The sequence below is a fragment of the Hyperolius riggenbachi genome, chromosome 4 (assembly GCF_040937935.1).
Source record: "Hyperolius riggenbachi isolate aHypRig1 chromosome 4, aHypRig1.pri, whole genome shotgun sequence".
In the NCBI taxonomy this organism is placed as follows: domain Eukaryota; kingdom Metazoa; phylum Chordata; class Amphibia; order Anura; family Hyperoliidae; genus Hyperolius; species Hyperolius riggenbachi.
The window spans coordinates 158,824,716-158,830,434 of record NC_090649.1 but is presented as its reverse complement, the minus strand read 5'-3'; the positions used below and the strand labels follow the sequence as shown (position 1 = coordinate 158,830,434).

At 46.8% G+C, this 5,719-nt stretch overlaps 1 protein-coding gene across 3 annotated transcripts in view; it reads left to right on the top strand.

Annotated features, from left to right (window-relative positions):
• Window positions 1-5,719, top strand: part of GMPS (guanine monophosphate synthase) — a 93,594-nt gene that overhangs the window by 25,232 nt on the left and 62,643 nt on the right. The window lies entirely within an intron of this gene.

Here is a 5,719-nt window from a genome sequence, read left to right as displayed (position 1 = left end):
CCTGCGCCTCTGTCAGGGTGGTGCCGGGCGGAGGGGTGGCGCATATCCCTCTGCAGTATTGTCTCCGTAAGGGATCCCCACATCCCGTCCTCTGGTGGCAGCACCCATCAGGTACCCCCAGTCCCCCCCCCCCCTCTGTGTTCACATGACGTCACCAGGAGAGCAGCCGCTGAGGGGAGCTGTGATCACCACAGAGCAGGAACCCCTGTGATAGTGATTGGGGAGGGATGGGGGATGCGAGAATCGCTGTCCCCTGCCACACGTGGGGACATGCCTGCCGTGCCACAAAACACATGTATGCAACGCAATAGGAGATATGCACAACAAGATAATATAAATTGGTCATCACTAGTGTTGTGTCAATTTTGTTAAGAAATGCAATTGGTTTGTGTATATGAGATTTATATTTGTGGGGTATAAAATTACATAAAATAAAGCCTGTCATTATATATACACCTAATACTGTACTCCTGTTTTTAAAATTAGGCTTTAACCACTTGACGACCAGTGGCTTTTCCTATGATCTGTGCTGCGTGGGCTCTCCAGCCCGCAGCACAGATCGGGATAAAGCCAGGGCGACCAGACTTACCCCATTTTTTTCCCCACTAGGGGGATGTCCTCCTGGGGGGGTCTGATCGCCGCCGGCTTGCTGCGCATTGCGGGGGGGCTCTTCAAAGCCCCCCTCCGCAACGTTCTCGGCACTCCCTCCCTCTCCCTTCCCCTCTGAGCTGCGCAGGACGGTTATCCGTCCTGCGCATTGTAGGATAGGCTTCAGCCTATCATATGCCGGCGATCCCCGGCCAATCAGAAGCCGGGGATCGCCGATCTGCCTTACGGCGCTGCTGCCGTATGATGTAAACAGCGGGGATTTTTTCCCCGCGTGTTTACATTTTGCTGGCGAGCCGCGATTGGCGGCTCTCCGGCTGTTCACGGAGACACCCTCCGTGAACTGACATGGAAGGGCCGCTCAGTTTCCATGGTAACCCGCAGACGACCAGTTTACGCCAATCGGCGTTAGCTGGTCGTCAAGAGGTTAATCAATATTACTGTAAATTAATAGTCCAATTTCCCAAATGATTGACTGGCCAATCCAATAAGTGCGATCGGGTATACTAATGGGAAGGGAGCACATACCCAATCTGATCAATGGAATCAATCCACTTTTTGCAAATATTGACCACATTGGTTAGCGTATTGACCACATTAGTTGCTCATGGATTGGGGAACCTCACAGTGATGCCTCCTGATGAACGAGGTTCCCTGATCCATCTTCCTGCCCACAGGAACACGGCACGAACGAGAGGTCAAATGTTACCGGCACTTTATGCAATGATTCTCGGGGATCTTATATATCTGCCATGACAGTCATTATTGCAGTGCATCTCAAAGTGTTGTTCACCTAATCGAGCAGCTGAACCCACATTGCAAAAAAAGATCACTTTTAAAAAATTGTTGGTCATCAGAAGAATTGCAGACAAAATCGTGAGGTGGGCCTTTAAGCTGTTGCCTTTGTTGTAGGATTTGAGCCCTTAACCAGGGTTTGAATCCGGGTTTAAGCCATTACGTAAAACAGTAAGGAGTCTCTTAGGGCCCATTTACACTATACGCTGAGCACTACTGTTTTGCGTAGGTGATTTTACCGCTATTAGCGCTATAAAATCACTGCTCACACTTCCGTGATTCAGAGCAATCGCGGTCAGTGCTTCATATGCACTGTACCGCGATTGCTCCAGAATTGCGGCAAAATACTGCGTGTAACGTGTTTTGCGATTGGCGCCAGTTGCAAAACGCTTGTGATCAGCGCCAATCGCTGCAGTTAGACCACTGCCATAGAGTAAAATGGCACTAGCGCTTTAAAGAGACTCTGTAACATTCAAAAGATCCCCTGGGGGGTACTCACCTCGGGTGGGGGAAGCCTCCGGATCCTAATGAGGCTTCCCACGCCGTCCTCTGTCCCACGGGGGTCTCTCCGCAGCCCTCCGAACAGCCGGCGACTGTGCCGACTGTCATTTCAATATTTACCTTTGCTGGCTCCAGCGGGGGCGCTGTGGCGGCTTTCCATTCCGAACTACACGGAAATACCCGATCTCATTCGGGTCCGCTCTACTGCGCAGGCGCAGGAAACTTGCACCTGCGCAGTAGAGCGGACCCGACGGCGATCGGGTATTTCCGTGTAGTTCGGAGCCGACAGCCGTCAGAGCGCCTGCGCAGGAGCCAGGAAGGTAAATATTGACGTCACCGCTGCCCGGACTCCACGGAGGGCTGCAGCGAGACCCCTGACGGATGGAGGACGGCGTGGGAAGCCTCATTAGGATCCGGAGGCTTCCCCCACCCGAGGTGAGTACCCCCCAGGGGATCTTTTTATGTTACAGTTCCTCTTTAATAAGCGTCAGTGCTTTGGCATTAGTGGGAATTGAGTATGAAAGGGCCCTAATGATATGGGTCGCTAATGAAGGCAGCAGCTCTCACTGATGAGCATACAGACATCCACAACCCATCCCTCCTCCTGCAGTCTAGAGATAGCATTTGTGACCAGTACTGTGGCTGATTCTTATGATAATGGGCTTTAGTGCTGTTGACAAACAGTTGTTCTCTTAACCTCCCTGGCATTCAATTTCCTTTTTCCTGCGCAAAAAGCGGTTCAATTAATTCAAATAATTTTCAAGCCTTTTTTGGGGGGGGGGGGGGGGGGGGTAATTTTTTTTTAAATATGGAATTCAATACAGGTTTTTGAGCATGGTTCACAAAACTTTCACCTATTTTCCTATGTTTTTTCACCTTTTTTTTTACATTTTTAACCTCCCAAAAAGAAAAAAATATAATATAATGCAGGTAAGAAAAGTAATATTGAAATAAAGGAAATCAGGAACAACTTATGCTACATACACACTTGAAAGATAAATTAAAGATATCAGACCAATTTTACCCCCTTCCATGTAGTATGAGAGCCATACTCTACACAGTCTATTCTATTGTGCTGAACTCCCCATCAGATAAAAATCTTTGCAAGATGCTGTACATATTCAAAAGGTCATTATCCGCAAAAGATCTGTTCCTGCAAAATATACGTCCCTGCAAAATGCATTCATAGTCTATGATATCTGCAGATCCTCATACACACCTTGTTTAACAGACATTCATCTGCAGATCAGATCCACCAGGATGGATTTTCAGATCTGCAGATGATTGTCAGATATGCAGATGAAGTCTGTTAAACAAGGTGTGTATGAGGATCTGCAGCTATCATAGACTATGAATGCATTTTGCAGGGACGGATCTTTTGCAGGAACAGATCTTTTTCAGATACTGACCTTTTGAATGCGTACAGCATCTTTGTGTGCAGCATCTTGCAAAGATTTTTATCTGATGGGGAGTTTAGCTCAATAGAATAGACTGTAGAGTATGGCTCTCATACTACATGGAAGGGGGTAAAATTGGTCTGATATCTTTAATTTATCTTTCAAGTGTGTACACACCATTACTTTGAGTGATTATTTTGCTTGTAAATGCGCTGAAAGGTTATTTGTATCACTTATGTGATAAGTCATTTATGAGAAGTTTTGTGAATAGAGCCCATTGTATTGAATTCAATAAAAAAAAAGTAGTTTGCCACCAGATGTTGATGACACTGCATGGCCCTGGTGTCATTAACAATGATTGCCGGGGAACATGTCATCGCTGAGGCAGAAGCACACCGTAGTACAGATCGCTACCCACAGTGTGCCGACAGTCATCCAGCCATCCAATGGAATCCCTTACAAGTGAAAAAAGCGTAGCAGAGTAGTTTAACCCTCTGGGAGCTACAATTACATCGCCCAGGAGGAGGCGCAGCACTTTAAAAAATATATATATATATTTTTAAATCATGCAGCTAGCCCAGCGCTAGCTACATGATAGCCGCTGTGCAGCGGCATCTCCCCACCCCCTCCGATCGCCTCCGGCGATCAGCGCAAGCAGGAGATTCCGTTCAGAACGGGATCTCCTGCTTGGCTTACCCCGTCGCCATGGCGATGCTCGCGTTGACGTCACCGACGTGACGTCAGAGGGAGTCCCTATCCACCCCTCAGCGCTGCCTGGCACTGATTGGCCAGGCGGCGCAAGGGGTCTGGGGGGGGCTGCACGGCGGGTAGCAGCGGATCGGCGGCGAGCGGAAGTTACATGCAGCTAGCAAAGTGCTAGCTGCGTGTAACAAAAAAAAAATTATGCAAATCGGCCCACCAGGGCCTGAGAAATCCTCCTGCGCGACATACCCCGAGCTCAGATCGGGATTATCGCCCAGGAGGTTAAAATCTCACCTGCGACATGGCCAAGCCTGACTTGTCTTTACCGCTTTTAGCTTAATGCATCATGCTCGTCCTTACCGCTAGGGAGGTTAATGCTGGGTACACACTATGAGATTTTCTGGCCGATTCACTGTCAGTTCGATTATTTCCAGCATGTCCGATTTGCTTTCCGATCGATTTCCGAGCATTTTCCGACATATTGGAAATAATCGATCTGACAATAAATCAGCCAGAAAATCTCAGTGTGTACCCAGCATATGGTGCATACACACCTCTTGACTAATGACGCCTGTCATTGATCAGTACATCAGTTTTCAATAGATTCCAGCAAGGAATTTTGTCAATCGATCAAACTGCAGCGTTGCACTGTTCGATGCAACGCTATGGAAAATCGATCTGCCACCCCTCCTGCCCCGCAATCCACCTAGATCTTCTGTCCAGTCTGATCAATACTTTCAGTCTGTCAAGATCGCCTGAAAGTCGATCAATTGGACATTTGGGTGGTATAGATCAGTGTTTCTCAACATTTTATTGGCATGTACCCCTTTTAAAACCCTGTACTCTCCAAGTACCCCCTAGCATAGTAAACATTATCTCAAGTACCCCTTGACAAATATATATTTAACCGTAGTACATGATAATTGGTTTGAAACAATTTCCAAGCACTTACTATTGCTTTTAATTAACTAAAATACTTATTTGGTGTTGTTTAAATAAGATTTATCATTTTCTAAAACTCTTAATTGGTTATTCTTGGTTAAAGAGTAACTGTCAGGCTGCAGAAGCTAATTTAAACCTCTATTCTCCTGTGTTAAACAGTTTAGAGGGAAGCTCAAAAGCCATTAGTGAAGATAAAAATCTCAGTTACCTTTGATGTGTGCTTATCAGCAAGTCTGTTATAGACCCATAAAGACGCAAGCCGCATACTGAACTGCAAAGCATTCTGGGGCCCTCCCCTCGGCTGCTAATGAGACGTTACAGAAGCTTGTAATCAGTCCAGCGTGTAGCACTGATAAATCTCGGGGCAGAGTACTCTGCAGGAGTCAGCTATTGTTCCTAGCCACATGGCTCATTAATATTCACTGCACACTGTGTTGTTCAAGTAGGAGCTTATCTGTGATCAGGAAGCAGGCAGGACATGACGACACATTTGACAGAAAAACATGGAGCCTGCCATGAGCTGTCAGGAGCATCTATCTCTGCATATACTATATACAAATTCTGTGAAATCCAAACGTGGACAGTGAAATGCATATGTAATGTAAGTACAGCCAATCTTTAGCTACTGATATATGTGTTTATTTTCTCTGAGACCTTATACCTAACAGCTCCTCTTTAAGTATATCAAGCCTGAGTACCCCCTGGAACCTTCAGAAGTACCCCCTGGGGTACGCGTACCACAAGTTGAGAACCTCTGGTATAGATTAAGGCTCTCA